This window comes from Falco naumanni, chromosome 3 (assembly GCF_017639655.2).
Source record: "Falco naumanni isolate bFalNau1 chromosome 3, bFalNau1.pat, whole genome shotgun sequence".
Classification (NCBI taxonomy): Eukaryota; Metazoa; Chordata; class Aves; order Falconiformes; family Falconidae; genus Falco; species Falco naumanni.
Genome location: NC_054056.1, coordinates 41,509,437 through 41,530,890, shown reverse-complemented (window position 1 = coordinate 41,530,890; position 21,454 = coordinate 41,509,437).

The following is a 21,454-nucleotide window of genomic DNA, read 5'->3' as shown; positions in this document are numbered from 1 at the left end:
GTCACGGGTTGTGCCCCAGCCCTGAGCAAGCCCCCCGTCTCTCCCCTGGGGAGGTGCAGGGAGGGGACAGGGAAGGGACAGGCAGCTTTGGCACTGGATCTGTGCAGCACCAGCCCTCTGTCCTTGGCAGCTGTACCATGAAGGGCAGCAGAGAGGACCCTCGGCCCGAGGGGGTAGTGGGAGAGCCAGGGAAAAGTGATGGGAGGGGAGAGGCTCTGGGGAGGGCCACGGGAGGGAGGCAAGCCCCAGCAAAGCACTATTTTCAGTCCGTACTGTCAGGCAGGATTTGTGCAGGGACAATATATTTCCCCATTGTGACAGCTCTGGCAGAGGGTGCAAGCGTGGCTGGTCCGAAGCCCTGCGCAAGGGCTCACTTCCTAATTAGGAAGTTTCTGAATTTTTGTTGTTTACCAACACCCTGGTCCTCACCTTGCTAGGGCAAAGCAATTCTGCAACCTGGAGACCTTTGGTAAAAACCCACCAGAGGAAAGCTGATGGAGAAAGTATCTGTGGTACACATGGTCACACACAGCCTGCACACAAAGGGGTGCGCAGGCTCCGAGCTGGCAAAGGAGGCAAACAAGCAAAGGTTTTTGAAGATGTATTTTAAACAGAGTAAGGAACCTTACAGAGGAAGTAGCCATACTCAGAGTGCAGGAACGGGAGAGACTCAAGCAAATTAGGAGGCAATTGTAAGTAAAACATGATTCTTTTAAGGAAGGTGCTTTATACACAACCAATAATTAATTTGCGGAACTTATAACCAGCTGCTATTATTGAGGTCAGCTAAGAAATAAGATTTAAAAAGGTCCATGAATAATAAAAAACATCAATTGTTGCACTCAGTAGAATAACAAATTACAAGGGATATAAATCACCATGCTTTAGATCATAAATAGCAATAAATTGCCCGGTGATTAGAAGGCAACTTTTGCTAGGGGCCAGGTTCCTTAGTAATTGCTCATTTTAGCATTTCTTGTCCTTTTTTTTTCTCTGAGCCTGTGCTGCTGACTACTGCCTCAACAATAGAAATGGGTTTAGGTGGCAAGCAGGCATTTTCTGTGCAGTGTACTGTAGTGAAGAATCTTCTCTTAGACAAGAACTATTTAAGAGGGAGTTTCCCTTACAGAAACAGTACAATAGCAGCTGAAAACCTGCAGCATGCTATTGTAATCTGTAATGTTGGAAAAAACTTAAAATAAATAAATTTTGAATTATTTAAGTATTTTTAGCCTTCTCAGGTTAGTTCCTAGTTTTTGTCATAATTTTATTTGGTTGGGCTTTTTAAAGTTATAAAACAATTTCAAGATAAACACTGTGCTTAGACTATTGTGTTGTTGTGGCACCTACTTTTGGCTGCTCTGTCAGACAAGCTGATTTATAGATTGGATAAATGCATGTTGCTTCAGTTGACACACCAGAAAGCCTAGGTTCAAGCTACTGAGATTCCAGCTCCTTGCTAATGGAGATTAATACAGTTCTCTGAGTTAACATTTAATTTCTGGGCTGCCAAAAAGAAAGTAATTTGAAGCAGCTAAGAGACAGTTGTGGAGCTGAGCTGGGTACAAATTGAATCAAGGCTTTCAGAGCTCCTCTTGCTGAAGCATTGCTCCCTGGCTTGCTTCCTAGCAGGATGCAGGGCAATGTTACCGGCACTCTACAAAGACATTTTGTGCTGCTTCCCCATCCTGAGGTTTTCCATATGCTTTCTCCATACTCAGTAATTAAGGGGGGCTCAGGTGGCACCACCTTGCTGCCCTTGGGATGAGGAACATGTGCTTGGGTCAGAGGTTTTGTAGCTTGGGTCTATCTGTATAGACCAGTGACTATTCTGGTACCGCTGAGCTCTGTGGGGCATCTCTAAGGGGGTTTTGGCCTTTCAGCATACATAGACCAGAGTCCTTCATATTAATAGGCTTTTTCCACTAACAATTCACTACTCCTTCATCTTATTCTGAAGAAAAGGCAATCACATTACTTTTCTGTCTCCCCCTACCCTAGGACCCCCTGCAATGCAACACTTCACCCTTCTGAGTATCTCTAACCATTCCTTCAAGCTCAACTTGCCACCAGGGCAGAGCACAGCCAGCTGAAACCAGTCTTGGTCATTTTCCTTTCACTGGGCAGCCACATGGTTGGTATGGTGAAAACCAGACTCCTGCATGACACCAAAGCTGCTCCTAAACCGCATTTGCCCATTCTCTTCATGGGAAAACATGATCAGTCCTGCCCTAGAGAGAGACTAATAATGCAGACTCTACTGTTTTGGACCAGCTGCTTTCCTAAAATTAAATGCATTGGAGCGCCTGGTGCTTCTTCTGAGGAAGTGTTTATAAATGTTAGGCAAGGACTTTACACCACCAATTATCATTTTGCAGGATGTGCTAATAAGGAGATGCTCAACAGAGCGCAGGTATCGTTCATACTGCACAAGCAAAACTGGCGGCAATATTTGTCTTCTTGAAGGGAAAAAAGTGAACAAGCTGATGGATTTAGATGCAGACAGCAAAGAAAACAGAAAAGGTGCATTTAATCTAAAGGCAGCCTGCATCTTAATGCTGTACCAAGGACAAGATTTTCAGGTTTTCCGTAGTATTTTTCATACCTGCCCTATTTTTCATACACAAACACACATACATTTACTGTTTGGAAAGGTGGGATAGTCACGATCCTTTCATGACTTTTTGGCCAGGGCGGTACAGTACTCTCCTAGTGTAGCCCTGGCCAAAGTCAGCAGCTGGCTCCTGAAGTCTCGGTGAGAAGGGGACGCAAAGGGGGATGGCTGTGCTCTGCACAGTGACCTCCCGGGGCCACCTTATGAATGGACAGCAAGTGGCCACGTAGTATTTACCTGTGAATATAAATGTTAAGCAAGAGGCTTTGGTTTGTTTTACGTAATGTTTCTGTCTCAGAACAGGGCACTTATCAGCATTTACCTGATTGTTCAGTGTCAAATGGTTCTGCTAACTTTATTCAGCTGGGGCCTTCTCAGGGAAGGACGGCTGTTCCCATCCATGGAGTCCTTGACAGAGCATGATCCAGCCTTTTTTCTGGGCCTCCAGATAGTGAGAAAGTAGATGAAAAATAATAGACCCTTGAGACCAACGGGACAGGACGATTATCGAGGTTAATGATGTCTTGGATTGAATCGACACGATTTTGACGGCTCACAGGAGGAATTTATGGTACTCAGGGATGAGAATCTGTGCCCACACAGACAACTGGGCATTCCTCCCACGGCTGTATTATCTGCCTTGTTGTGTATAGCATGTAAATCCACTGCTGGTTTTCCATGCAAGGACTCCCACACGGGACCATAAAGGCTTGTGGCTGTCACTTCCCTAGCCTGCTCCTCCTTTCCCGACGTCCTCAGCTCTCAGCGGGGCTGTGGAGCGTGCGGAACCGTGGAGCACCCACGTGCCTGCGTGTGCGAGCACAGGCGCGTGGGAAAGGGCATGTGCAGGGGGTACAGAGGCTCTGTCCCAAACGCTTCCTGGACCTTCTTCCCTCCTCCGCCACTGCTTTTCATCGCAGCTCAAGAAAGTCTGCCTTTTCACTGTTGGCTGAAAGTTACTGGGAATATTGTAGCATTGACAATTGCTGTGAAAAGAAACCTTTCCCATATGGCACTGCAAGCTAACTTAGAGAACACATAGAGACAAAACACCGTCCACAAATCAAGTGAAGGGGATAGCTTAAAATGACACAATTAAATATTCTTTCTCCTAACTGTTTTTATATGAGTTTTTCTCCATGAGAGATTTTTGTTGGAAAAAGAGTTGCTTCAGCTATTGATTGCAAACAGATTACTCAAAAATGCTTGCTTGTTTGTTTGCTTGCAGACAGATCCTTTCCGCCTCTGGAGAATAGCTAAACTGGCAAACCACTCACAATGACTATTTGCTCACCCTCGTTTAAGGCCTGTAATTGATACCCTAAATGACGTGATATGTTTCCATTCCCTTGGTGCTGTGATTAGATGACTGGATCTCTTCTAAGCAGAAGAATAATGAAATAATGACTAGTGAATAATAAATCCTTGTTTGCATGCTAATACTCTGTTGAATATCAGGTGCAGTATAAAAAGTAGCTATTCCCCAAACAATTTGCTCAAACAAAACCCTTGTTCTGAATTCAAACACTGTTTCTGCCATATCCAGTCATCTGTAGCCGGAGGCTTCGCAGAGAAAGTATGTTTCAAGGAATGATTTAAATGAAAATAGGTGGCTGCTTGGATCATAAAAGAGGGAAGGAGTTCCAAGAATGAGAAACAGTGTGGAAAAAGGGCCAAAATCATAAAATGTAAATTTGTGCTTTTAGGAAATGTTAGCAACTTTTCAGACAAAAGGAACCGGTTATCCTCTGCTTGCTGGGTAGTGTGTCCCCAGCTCTGGGAGACAGGAAGGTTGTGAGTTTGGTGGGAAGATGATTAATATCATAAAGGGGGGAGCTCCAACCTGAGTATGTACCGCCTCTTCATCCCTGGATTCAGGCAACGCAGGGCCGTGCGTGAAGCCCTGTGCTGCTGGCGGGCCAAGGTAGGGCTCTGGTGCAAGCCCGAGGGACTTTGCTTCTTGAGCAGAAGGACACAGATTCTGCACCAGCATGGCCTGCAAGGATTTAATTGCCTATATTATGATGGAGATTAAGGAGGAGCATGACTTTTAAAAAGTGTTTCAGAATGTGTGCACATGCACGAGCACCGCACATATAAGTAGCAGATAAGGTGCCTATGGAATGTGGGTGCACATGTGCGCGCGTGCGTGTATAAAGCATCAGATTGACAATTGAAGTTGGTTTCTAAGAAACAGTTTGTTTCTGACACAGTTTGGTGATGTGATAAGCCTGAATGCTGAGGCTGATGAGTTGGAATTGTCACATGCTGTGCAAAGCATTTTTATATCATTATCTTAATCTTAAATTAATTTTGGTAACTTTATTAGATTTACTTAGGTATCTGCTTTGTTTGTTTCATTGGATTACGCATATGAGGACTAGATTTCCCTTAAATGTGGTGATACGCACGTTGCTATAGCTACCCCAGTTCTGGCTATTTTTTCCATAAAGCAGGAGTTCTGAACAGCCTTCCTGTTCCAGCATCTGAAACAGTTCGTCCATAATTTTTGTATTCATGTGTATCTTGCATTTAAGGCTTCGGGAGTTTGTGTTTCATTCACCTCTTGAGAAATAGTAAGGACCTTTATCTGAGGACATTTAAACTTCTCTTAGATACAGGAGGGGGACAAAAAATATTTGAAGAAAACCTTCGAAATTAAGAATTCACAGAAGGGACAGTGAAGAAACCCTGAGGAAGGAGTAGTAAAAGCCTTCCTCTGCAAGAAATAATTAGTGGAAAAATAGAGGAAAGGCCAAAAAATAAAATGCAGTGGAGGTGGAAAAGCTCAGCAGTCAGACAACTATCTATAAAGTGCCATCAACTAGGAAATCTTACAGATGGGGGAAAACATGTACAGCATTCTTGTGTGTGCTTTCCTGCTGGTGGAGGACATCACTGGAACTTGCTTCCTACCAGGACCAGGAGAGAAATATGTTCTGAAATTCAAGTTCTCCATGTGAAGTCTCACCAGACAGAATCCTCTGGAGATGTTCTCTGAATACCCAGGGTCTAAGATTTTCTATCTAGCATGGGCCAGGTGTACAATGCAGTCCACATTCACCAACAACCCTCTGACATTTGTGCTCAGATGAGACTCTAAGGGAGAATGGAGGCAGGTGGGTGAAGGAAGGTGTGGAGACATTTTTGTCACCATGGTGCAGACAGGGCAGGTGGAATTTTACTGCCTTGGCAACTACCATCTATCCCATCTGCTCTTGTGGCCACAAATCATGTCTAAGCAATCCTTCTCACATGGCTCCTGATGTTGCTTCACCTAGAAGCAAACACACTTTATAGCTCAGAGTTTCTTATGCAATGTTCATACCAATAGGCTGACAGAAATATTGTAGAGTCGGTGGCACAAATACGGAGTGTGGGGTCAGGGGGTGCACCAGACTTTCCCTATTTGTGCTTGACAAGTTTGTAGACATAGCCTAGAATTATCACCATCCTCTAGCCCATTGACATCTCTGGTATTTCCTCCAGGCCTTGCAACTGGCAGCACTGGATTCTTATTTTACCTGGCATCTGTTGTTTCCTTCAGACCAAATGGTAGCCAGTGTGTCTCATACACTTTAATATCATATTAGCAAAGCCCCAAAATATGTTCGAACACTGGGAATGTGGTTTCCTAAGGTTACACACTGTCAACTATTTTAAAGTGCAAATCAAGGTTTTTTAGTGAAGTAAACAAAATAGGGGAGACAAGAAGTTTCTACCCAAGTAGGTGTTTTTAGCTTTCCATCTGACTAAAAATCCTTTAAGTTGGTTCAACAAACAGGGAAGAAACCGTTGGCTCTGTGAGGCATGCCCTACCGCCTGGCAGTGACCAACGGCCTCACTTCCACCAGCCCCAACTGTCTGGACTGAAGAACTGACATTTAACCTTGATTTCACATTTCATGGAATGCCAAGTCCAAATGCTTTTATTATCCAACAGTTCATCTAAGCAGAAGGATGTGACTTTTTGCAGAAACTGAGATTTCAGACTTGATGAGCATCAAGTTACACCTTTATCGCGTACTGAATTACTTTACGATTTCTAACAGCGCAGGGTAGGCTGCCCGGGATGTGCAGTAAAATCTTGCTTTTCATCAGCAAATACTATAAATGTGACCTTATGTTCCTCGAATGAGGTGTAGAGGCAGTTCATGTTTCCCTGACCCCGTCTGGCACCCATCTCACCTCTCCTGGGACCTCTCTCGCTCAGCTCCCTAAGGGCACTCTTTCCAAGAAGTAGGGCAGGGCCCTTCACTTCTTTCTCAGTTATGAGCTAATGATCTCCTTACTTCCCTCTCCAGGCTATACCTTCATGCGAGCTGAGCATGATGCTTGCCCTTTAAACGCTGTGAAATCTCAGCCTGGAATTCAACTCTCGCTTTAGGTAGGCATAACTCAAACAGCCCCTTCCCTGGAGAACCTGGTTATGCTTTTGGGCTCAGGCTCTCTGCATGCCAGCTTTTGCAAATGACAATTTCCCTTCTCCCCTCTTCCAGAAAGCAGGCCCTTAGCAGATCGCTGTCTTTCAATTGCTCTCTTCTAAGCTTCGGCAAACAACCCTGCAGCTGGGCTGAGGAGCATGGACTGAGGAGTCACCTTGAAGCTGTAAATCTCTTTAAGGGGATGCTGCTTAATTAGGGTACTGTTTTGATCTTTCCTGCACCTTTTTTTAGCAACCACTCATGATCTATCGTTAATCATTCAGATAAGGATACCCTGCCACACAGACACACTGAAGCTATATGATATGCAGCTAAGTCATACATACTAAAGTTCAAACTTTGTGCTAGGAAGCTAATGATCAAGTTATCCACACCAAGGACACCTTGACCTGGTAACCTTAATAGAAACGGCTTCCCTTTTGCCGTGGGTGGGATGCAGAGGGCTGTGTTCACGTGCCAGTTCCTAATAACCTTACAGCAGTGCTTTGCCCAGAGATTGCTATTTCTCCTCATCTTCCCCAGGCACAATCTTGGTCATTACACGCCACTCAGTCAAATGCCTTCAGGATATCAGGATTCAAAGCATGCAGAATGTGCATCAAAAATCCGTATCCTGCTAAAATGTAACAGAGACTGACTTCAGTGATATCTTCAATACAGAGACATCTTCATCCATGTGTTCCAAAATCAATGGTAAGAAATAAGTGGTGCCTTTCTCAGCCACTGATGTCCCTTTGTCAAGAGAGCCATTGCTTTCCCTTCTTTACCCACAATAATTTCCCATTCGCTTCTCCCCACTCTCCCCCACTGCCATAATGTCCTTTGAAACCAATTGATCTCACTGTTACCCTCTATGCTTTTTGTTGTTGGTTTTGTTTTGGGTTTTTTTTTTTTTTTTTTTTTTTTTGGGGGGGGGGGGGGGGGGATTGTCTGGTTTTATTTGTTTGTTTCCTTGTAAATGCAGCCTTCTAGTACAGAGCACTTTACCTCTCTTTTATGCTCATGAGACAATCATTGAATAAGAAAGATTTAAAAAGCTTGACCTTCCATTTCTCTAGCTCCATGGATTTAAATCTGTTTATACTAGTGGGGTCACCAGCACAACATATCTGCTACGTGTTGAGAGAGAGAGAGACTTTGCTCATCGTGATCCTTGCTTTGTGTTACCCATTTTGAGAACTAACACCTTGCCACTATTAAGAAACTACGCTTAAATAGGGAAATATGGTTTATTTTGACCTTCAGCAGTATGGGATATTCAGGACTAAACTGTTTAAGACTGAATTTGTTTACCCTAAGTTTCAGAAACAAAGAAAGATAGTCTTCATATTTTCTTAAAGTAGCCCATTGTGCGATTCGGCTAACTGCTCCAAAATAGCAGAATAACAACATTTAATTACACTGGGATACACTGAAGTCCCAGCACACTTGTTTAATCAAAAGTAAATGCTGTTTCTGTAGAAGATTTTTAACATTGTGTTATAACTACAACGTGTCATATAATTGCTATTAAACACAATAAAGTAATATAAAAACATCTGTTCTGTAGAACAATGATATTTAAACACAAATATCTTTCTACATTACAAGCCTGCTACAGAAAACATAAAACTGTAATAAATATGACTGAATTATCTAATGTCTTATCTCCTTCTATTTTCAAACTTGGCTTTGGCATCTTTCAACTTTCAACTACCGACTACTCAGAATGGTATTTAAGTTACCCAAAGACATATTATATAATTTATTTATATAATTGGTTCCAGCAATATGCTGAGTGTTGTTTGAAGCACAGCGATAAAAACAGCTCTTGCCACAAATTATTTACAGTCTAGATAGAGGCATGGTCCCTCACAGCTTAAAAGCTGAAGACACAAATGGCCTTTTGAAATGTTAAGGATCTCACTGGTTTCTAGAAATTTTATCCAGTGCTAGCAAGCTGACCGTGCACCTTTTGCCCAAAGTCTCTATTGTAGACAGCAGTGTTACATGGCGTTACCTTCCACTCTATCTGATGACTTCAGGCACTCTCACTCTCTTGCTCATAGGCTCCAGAACTGGACAAGGGTGATTTTGGTTGCAATACACCTCGTGTCTGGTCCTTGCATGTTGGAGTGCAGGAACTGGCCTGCTCAGGAGCGAGGCGAGCGACTTTCTCCCCTCCTCACATCGCTGAGGAAAAACCTGTGTAAACCGTGAGGGGAAGGGACGGTCCCTGCCTCAGAAAAGGAGTCTCCTGATAAGCACAGTGAACCGTATAAAACAGAGTTACATGGGAGTCATTAACTAAAGCATTATGCAAAAAGGCATTGCTTTAGCAATTTACTTGTATTGGGCATTTCTAAAATAAATGCTGTCCCACCCAGATTTTTCATGAGCTGTGGTCTCGGGCCATGTCTCTGTTACCAGCTGTGCAGGGGAGATAGCATTTGTCATGCATCAAATCAGAAACAGATGAGACAGAGATGATTCCTGCAAGGTGGCTTAAACAGGTGATGGTACCTCACGCTACACCATGAGCAAGCCTGATCACAAGCGGAGAGCTGTGCATGAAGCAAAGCTTCAGGACCGCTGCTGCTTTATTCTTACATGAGCCAAGGATCAGCCGGCACTCGCCAGCTATCTCTCTCTTCGAACAATGTTTAATTTATTGAATTGTTTCATTTATGACAACCACAAGGGTGCTTTAAAGCCTGAAATGTATTATGTCACTAAGAAAAGCATGCTCAGAGAGGGTGAGCTCTCCTGCTGCTGCTGTCATTACTACAGCTGTTAAATAAAATGGCTGGAGTTTTAATTGTTCCCCTAATCATTGCATCATATCTTGTTTGGGTTAGGACAAAATGCTTTACGGGCTGGTCGCCTTTCCAAAAAGTGTCAGAAATTAATCATCTGCTGTCTCACTGTGGTCTGGGGACGTTAGCCTTAAGGAAAACAAACCACAAATCACCTCTCTATCAACACACAAAGCTACTGAGCTGCACGGCTGATTCTCCATGCGCTGGTAGAAGTGGGCCTGACACCACTAGGCATTACTAGGGGAGTCCTCCACCTGGAAAAGACCGATAAACACATGATCCCAATGTGTGCCCCTTGTCCTCTGCCCCCCGGGGACTGGGGGTGCAACAGAAAGAGGACCCAAAGAAAAGGCCAGTTTTCTTGAGGGCACTGCCCAAAAGCTGAAGATGAGACCATATTGTTTTTAGATGCTAGCTTTCCAGAGGGAGTCGGCATGGGTTTTATCTGGCCAACTGCCTCAAAACGAGTTGCTCTAAATCAGTCCCCTGGAATCCAGGCAATGTAAACCTTTCCTGTCCCCAGCACATGCCAGCATTCACAGCTGCTGAGATGTGGGCATACTCCTGCATCCCAAAAATAAATCGTGATCATAGCCGATATACCCAGCCCTGCATCCGGGGCTGCAACTGTCTTAGAGGCCAGCTGTGGAGAATGCAAGGCACTTAGACGATTAGGAAATACTGGCTATAGAAGGGAAGAGAACACGGCAAAACATTTTTCATAACTTGTGAGTTGAGACGTCAGGGAGACAATTGATACAAGACGTGGCAAGAGATGCGGCGGATGGAATAAAATTGTTTGGAGGGCAGAAAGCACTGTTGTGTTGAGCTATCTTCAAACCACTGCCCGTGTCTTCTCTGGGTGGATTTGATGGGGCTACGCTGATTTACAGCACCCGAAGGCCCTGACCCATGGGGTCAGGTTGGCTGAGAAGGTGTGTGAGATAATCTCTTAGCACTTACAACAGCTAAGAGAAGAATGGGAGACTGGCACCCTGCTGCAGCCAGGCAAAGTGCCAGATAGTGTAACATGCCTGCTGGAGTGTCCCATCATCTCTAATGTGGTGGATGGTCTAGTGACTTCGATTGTTGAGTCATTGGAACTTAGGACAAAAGAAAATGTGGTGAACGCTGATTTCAAATGGACACGACTCAAGCTACGAATGTGGCAAGAACTGTCTTGTATCTTGAAGAACATTTCAGTTGCAAGAAAAATAAATTGTGCCCACAGCTTAGTATCAGCTCTTTCTGCCTTTGATCCCAAGAGCTGGGATGATGGCCAGACTCCTATTTTGGATTGGTAAGGACTGAAGCTGCTCAGCACCTCACAGAGGCAGATCCTGTGGCTGTTTATGAGGAACATTTGCATGTAGTGATGATCTTAACTGCTAGCTGAAAGAACACCGTAGTCTACCATAGTCCCAAATGCACCTGATAAAAATGGTAGTAAAAGAAGATGATTTGCTGGGACTGACTGTGTTTAAATACTTGGTTCTCCAACAGAAACGAAATCTGCATAAAATACAGCTTATATATAAAAAAAAAATCCTACCAGAATAGCCTAGACACCTTTCATAAAAGACAAATGGTTTAATTATAAACCAATGCTGCTCAGAGTACATTCTCCTATCTTTACTACTGTGCTTCTCTGAGCTGAGGGTTTGTGGTTATTCTTTTTAATTTTCATTTTGGGTGGAAGATAACTCTGTTCGGAGAGGAACCAGAAAAGAAATGAGGTCAGGGAATTTAGGGAAGACATCACACAGCAGCTTCCCTCCTTCTCCCCATTGTGAAATAAATTAATAGCTCCTCTACACTCCGAGTTCACCTCTCAGAGCTAAGGATGAGTTAAACAGACAAGGCAACTCTGTGTCCCTGTAAAGTAAAGAAAATGACAGGGCAGGTTGCAAAATACTGACACAGGCAGTAACTTGCTGCTTAGAAAAAACAAAATGGTCAAAATGTGGTGGATAGAGATCATCGAAGGGATGATTATTCAGTTTATGACCTGTCTAAAATCTAAAGGCTGTGCTCAATGATGTGCCACCTTTCACATGTGCCCTGTCATCTGACTTCTCCTGGGCCCATTGCCTAACCACATGAAGTACTCCCCCCCCCCCCCCCCCGCCCCCCACACCTAGACCGTACGATTGGCAGCCAGTAAAAACTTCCTGAGAAAATAAACAAAATCCCCATTTCAAAATGACATAAGAACTATTAAGCATAACTGAGTATCCTGAAAGAAGAATTTAATTTCAGTGAAAATGCTTACATCCATAGTTCATTTAAAACATGACTGTTAAACACAAAAGTAAATTTTAAAATATTTTTGAGTGGGAAGCCCCACATCTTAGTATTATATGTACCAAAGGGCTGTATCACTTGTGATATGTAAAGTTATTTATACGTGTGGAAATAAAGTATAAATCAGGAAAAATCGAGCCATTCAAATTAACAGGAGCATCTGCCTGTTTTTCCTGGATGTGACTACCTTCGCACTGTGTGCTGCAAAGGAATTGTTCAGTTCGCTGCTGCTCAAAGAGTATGGCACCTTGTCTTATGTTTGGTATGGTCAATAACTTTGAGTTCACCCTTTCTGTGTCTCAATTTGCCTACTAGAAAATCTGAAATCACTGCATACATTCAAGCAATGATAGAACTGTGAGATTTAATAATATTTAGGGAAAGGCATGGAGCAAAAACCCCAGGGTCCAGCCATGCTGGCACTTTGGAGAGGATTTTATTTCACCCTTGTTTTCATTTACTCAGTCCACTTTCTGTCTTATTTGCTAGTCTCATACCCTTTCCCTATCCCCGCTGGTGCACAACACATCTCCCCTGCCAGCCCCAGCTGGGGTCTGGGTGAGCAGACTCAAGACCCTTGGCGTGCAGAGCAGACACGCCTGGAGGTGCTGAGACCTGGCTCCCTCCTTTCCTGCTACAACCACCCACAAGGATTCCTCAAAATAAGGAGAATTCTGGCAGAGCCACTACCGTATTACTGTACCCTAATACAAGGACTCTTTGGCGCTCAGCCACATTGCCCCTCGGAGTGTGACTAGGTCAGTCGCCATCAGATCTAGCTTGTCTCTTTCTTCAGGCTCCATTTTAGATAGGACCAGGTGAGCTTGCTGAGGTTTGGCTATTCATTTTTTTTTTCATTGGAAGGTGAAGAGTCTTGGACTCATCATGACCAGTATCATAACAGGCAGATAGGAACCAATTTGGTGAGAGAAAATCTGGCCTCTTGCACCTCTGGGTTTGCTTGGAGGATGTATAGCTTCTTTAGGCTCCTCCTGACTTCAGAAACAGAGCTTGTAATGAGGTCCTTCCAGGAGGGACTCGTTCACTGAAACACCTCAGCACCTGAGGATAACAAGTCAGGCTGATTGGCTCTGTCTGACATGGAAAGACAGAAACAGGGTAGCATTGCCCATGCATGACATACTGGCCAGGCTGCACACACGCATACTGTAAGACTACACAAAGCAGCAGGACCTACTGCGAGTCTTATGTTCACATGTGACATAGGATTATGTCACCATAAATTATTATGGCTTTCTGTTTTATAGCTCTGGCAGACACAGATATGAGTACACAGGACAACGTGGGTCATTGAGTTTCTCTGCATTTCTACGTCATAGATGTTCAGCTCCAAAATGTTCAAAGATTATCCATTTCCTTTTAGACCATCTGCAACATCCTAGAACAAGCGCAAAAGCTTTTTACTTAAAGCCTAAAATAAAAGCTCGGATTCTGCAAGAGGCAGAACAAAGACGACCCTGATCATGGGGTTGGATTTCTAGCACAGATGCTCATCTTGGCTTCATTTCAGGAGGCTCTGAGTGTACCGTGCAATTAGGCAAACTTACCCATCACACCCCAGCACTGGAGCTCTACTGACTTGTGTCAGACATAGATGATGCTCTGACCCTGCAGTCCAGCAGCCTTCTCTGAACTGAACAAAACTAAAGCATGGCACTTTTGAACAAGGGTAAACAGCACCATTTTTTTCTTGCTCTAGATCTGGTAGCCACTCTTTGCTTCTGTGCTAAGCAGCTGAAGTCTCATGGGATGGTTTCTGAGACACAGAAGCCGGGAGCCGAACACAGCAAACTGGAGTGGCAGGCGGCTAGGGAGACTTTGTCCTTTCCTAAACTGGGACAACACTGGAGAATACAATAGACATCCTATTTCCCTTAGCAATAATCACGTTCCCATGTAGCAGCAAAACTGTTCAGCCCTTCAGCATTCACACTTTATTCAGGCAGGAAATGTATTGCTGCCTTATAAAATGGGACACCTGTCTCATTGTCCATTAAATATTAACAGCAGCACCACAGAACTGAACTGTAATAGTTTTATTACAGTAATATCCTGGGTAAATCTCATTACACTGTAGTGTGGGTGTCAACAAACAGAAATAAAGCACAAAACCAGGAATTTTATTCCAAAATTGCAAACTGACATGATTTAGACACTACTGCATCCTTCTGCCATAGGTAACAGCATCGAGTGCTCCTTCACCCTTCAGTGCTGCACTATAGAAATGATAATGCTTATTGCTTCTGAAGTATCTTTCCTATCAGTAGGTATTGAGCCATTTGTCTAGGATTGCAAAAGGCCTGTGCAGCATGCTTCTGTAGCAGGGGAAGCCAAGGCATAGACAGCACCTGGAGCCGGTTGCATCAGCCACAAGAAAAGCACTGCAGAAATAGGCCCGGCACCCTGACGCCCGCTCCCTGACACCCTCTTTTATCCACTTAACAGTGTTTGCTATATAAGGGACAGCATGCCACGTCTACCAGCGACTTATATCCCACACAATCTCATTAGCTCTGCTGCCTGGCTCCTGACCCTTGTCATCAGAGTACCAAACTGGGGCTCTGAGAACCTTGCTTAAAAAAGCCATGGACTTTACTCTTTCTCACTTCAGCCCAGGCAGGAAGCGGCAGTACAGAAATACCACCTCAAAGGCTATTCCTGCCACTTCCCAAGCCTGACCCTCACATCCCTGTTCCTTGTGGATAAGGCTCCAGAAGCCGCTGGGTTAGGCTGAGAGTCTCTAGGCTTTCTTGGGGGCTTTCCAGTTGGTCCCGGGTTTCGCTGAGCTGGGAAATCTGCAAGAATAGCTTTTGTCCTACCGCTGCTTTATTCCTGTTTCCCAGCCTTGCTGAAACAAAAGAGGCACGGGCAACTTTTTTGGTGTTGCAGATGAATAAGATTTTCCTGGAATGAATAAAAAGGTCAAATTTGGTTCCTGTCACAACTTCTGCGCATTTCTAGCTCATGGGCCCTTGCCTAGGCACAGGCGCTTTATGCTGAAAAGCCAGCCATTGCCTTTCCACCCCATTTTAGTCTCTCGTACAGTAATTTATTTAAAACACCCAAGCAAATAAATGGTTTGTGTTAATTTTGTGGACCCAAATCAGTAATTAATGCCATAGGCGTGAAAGACAGAAAACCACTGAGGACTCAGTTTGGGGGTTTCTTCATGTTTCTCAAACAATTCCAGAAAGGAAAGCTTTCAGGCTGGAGTAGGGAGAGAAATCTTGGGCCAGGTTAAACGGCCCTGAATGTGCTCTGCTCACTCCAGTGGTATCCAAATGGTGCAGCCTGGAATATAGTAAAGATTGAGCTGGGAAATGGTGACTTCAATCAAAATTTGTAAGTTCATGAGACAGTCAATACATTCCAAATTACCCCAAATAAGTGCCAATAAAATCTTACCTATAAAGTACCTTCATACACTCTCTGTATGTTATTTCCTAAAAAAGCAAAAAAGGCTCCACTTTAAAAAATAATACAGGGAAGTCTTTATTTAATATTGGTGCTATTTCTCATGTGACTTAGTCTGTAACACTTTCAGACTTTTGTCATACTGTGCATCTACCATACAGGCTTTGAGGGGAAAAGAAAAATTATGGTAAGTTCAGGGAAGACAAAAACTGACTGCAGTAAGTTTTCCATACATCATAACAATCCTTAAAGGGAAGGAATATAAGAAGGAATATGCAACTGTCTAATTTCTATTCCTTGCCTTGCTAGAATTTATGTCCCTGATTAAACAGTGAGTGGCAACTGGAGGGAAAGAGGGAATTTCACTTTTAAGGAAGGACATGTTCTGTAGACATTTGAGAGAGGGACTTAACCACACTTGGTGTTTGAAGCTGATCAGGGGCTTGTCAGACTCAGTTCCAGGACAGACAATCAAAGATTTTTACAATTATAAGGTGTGATAAACGTTGTTTGGGAATATCCCAGGAGCTGGCTGAATAACGATGAGGAGATTTATAAAGGTATTTGTGAATAAATAATCCTACAGCTGCTTGTAGTGTAGCAGCTTTCGTCACGAGATGTTTGTAGGGTCACGGTATTTGTTCCTTTAAAATATTTATCTGACCTGAAACAGTAAGAGGTGGTTGGTTTACTGGTCTCTTTTTTTTTTTTTTTCCTCTCTTTTTTTTCTAATTGCTCTTGAACGTTATCTGTTACACTTTTTCAGTCATCTAGTCCAGGTGCAACAATTATGCCATATAATGATAAAGCCAGTAAATAACCAGAGCAAGCAACTTGCAAAGTAACCACCTGCAGACATACCACTCACCCAAATCAGCTAGTACATTTTTGCAACAAATGACATTTACAGGCAAAAGCAGGAAAGGTTTCATGGCTGGTGTATAGTCCAGAGAAAAGACAGAATGTCACAGAAATGTATGCAATGATGGTTTCTACGATCTTAGTAACTTTTCTTCCAATATATGTTATTTATACACCATTTATTGAACTTGGTCTTAAAGTAGAAAAAGAACCCATCAAGTACATTCTGTACCTTACAGAATTTATATTCTGTCATTAAAAAACAGTATTAATGGATACTACAGTGTTTCAGATCATAAAGTTCAATTCTGGATTAATGAGAAGCATGTATCAATGTTATACTATACTTGAACAGACAAATTTAAAAGGATTTTCTTTCTGCACAAGATCAGTGTCACATATAATGCCATAAAGGCCTCACATACTTGTCAAAAATGAACTTCTTTTATTTCTGAAAAGCTGTTGCTTAGTAAGTTATTTATACATATTTAGGAAGACAAAAAAGGGAGACTATGGAGCTGAGTTCTACATAATTGCTCTGAGGCTGAAAAATGTAAACAAAACAACAAAAAAGAAGCAATAATCCAGTTCAGTTGTGTCTAATGGCAGATAATGTTGGTGATAAGTACTGTAATATGTTCTGCCTCCTTATCTGGAAAGACCACAAATAATGACTAACTACTGATAAAAATAACAATTCCCTTCACAGACTCACTTTTTCCCCTCCCCTGTGTGCTGACTCTGTGAACAAAAGCCTTGTGATGATGATGACTTCTGAGTAACTTATGTGCTGTCTTGGAATAAGTTTTTAATTTATGACTGTGTTGATTACCCTGGCTGAAGGGGGGGAAAGCTTGGAGCTCCCAAACCCCCACCTCCGCTGCTTTTTCTTCCTCCAATGTTTTATTTTCCCAGCAGTCCAGCTGTACCCTCCTCATACTGTGCGTATTGTCGAGATTATCTTCAGCCAAGTGAATTATAAACACGGCTCACTGCAGCCCAGCTAACAGAGTGGCAGAGGGCCAAGAAGGAAAATCGTCCTCTTCGTCTGAGAGGCATCTGGAAAACGGACCCAGGGAGGGTCTTTCCCTCACTCTGCTGGAAGACCTCTGGCACCACAATGATAAAGTAAAGCCCCCAGAATAACAAAGCAGTTGTTTCTAGGTGATGAGATACTCCCAAGTAATCATGATGACCACAAGGATTACTTTTTTTTTTTTTCTTCTTCCCTCTTAATTTGTGAGGGAAAGAAAGATTTGTCCTCATTCCTCACCAGAGGTAGGGATGTTCTTCAGCAACACATTTTTAGACACTAAAAAGCAGAACTTGGGGCACTCAGTTCCAATCACTATGAATTTTTTGAACACAGTTCCTTCATGTCTCGGATTCACCACATGTAAACACGGAAAGCAAATCCTCCCACTGTTTTGTAATGTGACCTTGTAGCTATAACGTCCAGTGCTGAGCTTACTGCTACAGAAAAGGATTTTATTTTACTGAAGCCTACCTGAGGAGTAAGGGTAACAGCCACAGATGTTTGAAATCACTTAACAGCCCTGTGGAATACTAACTCTCTTTTTAAATTATTGGGTAGTAGAGGCCAAAGTTGGAATTAAGAACATAAAGAGCTCTCTGTATCTGTGGTGCTACTGACATAACAAGGAGTACCTGGGCTAGTCCTTGATTAGAAGAGAATAGTTGTCTGACTAATGGGCAGGACCAGCTGGCATCAGTGGAGGTGCCTTTTTTAGCTTTACTTAGCCAAAAAAATGCTTACTTCAGGCTGTGGTGAAACTCTCTTCTGTGAGGTATCACCTACAAATGTATGCTCCCCACTCAAATTCCTCAAGTGCCTGGGAAGCAGCATTCAGAGCAGAGCAGCTTATCAACCTTCACGGGAACTGTCATTAACACTCGAACCATATTTTTACTTCCTTACATCACATGCACTTACCTTACAGTTTGGTGAAGGAGAAAGAAGGGCTGCATCTCCAGCTCTGGTTACCAATGTGCTGCGCAGCTGCGCAGGCGCTGAGGTCAGCAGAGTGTCACAGCACGTGTGGGAGTCCGATCGTCAGCAACCCCTGGCACACATCTAAACTTGAGACTAGATTAAAGGTCAGACTTTGCTTTTGCCTTTTTTTGACTTGGATGGCCAATGTCCTCAGGCGAGCAAGCTATTATGGTTTATTTCATCAGTTAGTGGAAAGCAGCTGTACTGCTTAACATAATTAATGAGGAGGTCAGACAGTAATGCTTTGTGTACAATAGTGTTATATGCTGCACTAAGGCAAGTAATTGCCCATAAAAACAGTATCTTGTAAAAAAGGGCAGGGAAAATCCACCTCCCTTGAAGAAAAAATTAGGAGCAGAGTACTTCCTTTTAGTCATTGCTAAAAACATTCCCCCTTCAGGTCCTTCAAGGCCAGAAAATCATTTACCAAAAATATTCAGGAAGTAATCTACAGCAATACTCATTACTGTTTACTGGAAACTTGCAGCTCGCTGTTGCAAAGATACATGAAAAATATCCATGTAAAAGGAAAGCAGCTGCACACAGTGCTGTGTTTACTACCCCTCCTGGTGTTTCCAAAGGTAACTTAAAAGACATTGGAAGCTGATGTTCCAACAGTTTCCCATAAGTTCTGTTGTGGATGACTTTTGTTCAGCTCTTTTTTGACTGCAAAATGATACATTTCTACAGGCAGGTGGGGGAAAAGCCATCAGTATATGCTAATTCACGATAAAGCGTCTCGTTCACTCCTGCTGAAGGCAATCAAGTCGAGAGCAGGAGGCACACTTTCAGAAATACTGAACAGGTTAACCCAACACCAGCTCACACCATCAGGAAACTGAGAGTGCTGGAGAAAATGGCAGGAGCAATGGAATCCCTCTCAAGCTAAGTTCCACCGTCTCGAATGAAATAGAATAGACTATTTCAGTTGGAAAGGACCCACAACAATCATCTAGTCCAACTGCCTGACCAACTCAGGGCTGACCCAGTTAAAGCATGTTATTAAGGGATTTGTCCAAATGCCTCTTAAACACTGACAGGCTTGGGGCACTGACCACCTCACCAGGAAGCCCATTCCAGAGCTTGACCACCCTCTCGGCAAAGAAATATCAGTGTAAACCTCCCCTGGCACTGCTTTGAACCATTGTCTAATTTGCCTTTGATCTTTTTTGGTAGAAATGCAGGGTGGCTTCTGAGAACTAATTTTGGTGAGGATTTCCCAGTGCAATATTGACCAGTGCAGCTGATCTGAGAAGATCTGATCCTGTATAAAGATGTTAGAACCTCATGTGAGAAAGTATAGTAATATATGAATTCCTCTGGAATAATCCATTTTATATATTTTGTTTGTACATATCAGATGGTACTAGCTGCCCGTCACCCAAGCTGTCTAAAAGTAAGAAACCTACTCCTGTCTAGTCTGTAGGGCAGGTCATCCCATGCTAAGGTCCTCATTGACTAACCTGTGAGTGGACACACACACACTCTTACTCTCACTATATGTATCTGTTCTATGTATTTGTGTTATATATATATTTATATATATATATATTTCAGCATTTACTGAAATCCATATAACGAGCTATTTCCCACGCAGTATACTACTTGAAAAACTTGTGACACACATTTAATGGTGTTCCACTTCTTTTTTTCTGATTATTTTCATCTACAGAAAGTTAACTGGTACTTAGAATGAAAAGAATAAATAAAATATAAAATAAAACAGAAAGTTAACTGGTGCTGACCAGCTTTGCAAAGGGCTACAAAGCCATAAGCCATGAGCTACACAGGCAGGAAGGTCACTGTGCCCCTCTCCCCCGTGCAGTGCGGGGAAGGTGGCTCTCCCTGGATGGGTTTTTACTTTTGCTTTTGCACCTGTGTTACCCAGACTTCTCTTCATGATGTCTGGGACACCAGCTTGAATGGAAGGAGCATCTGAAAGGAAACACACTTCAGGGGTATTTTACGTTAGAAACACACTTTTACTTCACGGCTGCTTTGGCATGCCAGTGACTGCCTCGGGGACTGTAGAATCAGGCTGGAGATTGGGTTGTAGGATTTTTTGTTGTTGTTGAAGCCTAAAATATTAGGTAAAATCTTCAGGCGTGTTTTTTTCAGTGCACTGAGGAGACATGCTAATATTTTAACCTAAGACACAATGTTAAGAATATCCTTATGGCTGGCTCTTGGACTCCCTCCTTGTGGAGACAAATGCTACCCACACATTCCTTCGCCCGATACACAGACAGTCATAACTTGGCGATTAGCGTGGTTACAAGGCCTACTGAGATAAACCAGAGAGAAGCGCCACATTACTTTATATAGACTAATAACTTGAAGCAAGTCAGGAACGCAAAGAAAGCCATAGGAAGGGATATTTCTAATGAATCTATCTGTCAAAGATAACTGCGAGGAGCATGAGTGACGGATGGCACAAGCAGAAGACAGAGCATAGGACAACCGGGGAGGAATCTGAAGCCCAAGCAGCCAAAGAGATAAAAGCAGTTTATAAATTCTGAGCTGATTCTGCCATCTCTGAGACGTGACTAATGCGGAGACAATGACAGCATGTGGATGTCTCAGGGAGAAAGAAAATGGTGCTGGGAGGAGAAGTAAAGTTTGCAATTTCTAAACTGAAAGACAGTAGAGTTTCTTTTCTTTTCTTTTTTTTTTTTTTTAATTAAGCACCATTAACACAGGGACATTGCTGAGTTTCAGAAGCCGGTACTCTCCTGGAAGTGGCAAAAACTGGTATTACGTGTGAGCTGCATCCCTACAAAAAAGCACAATTTCCATGTAGGAAAAAAGGAAAAATCAGAGCATTAACTTGTCCTTTGTAGGACATCTGAACACAAGAAAATTATAGTTAACTGTCCTTAAGTATGGAATAAAATAGAGTTGTATTTTGGCTTGTCTGCAACAATGCAAGGCTACCAAAAAGAAGGAAAGTGTTGATTTTATACAGAGGTTCCATATTTTGTTT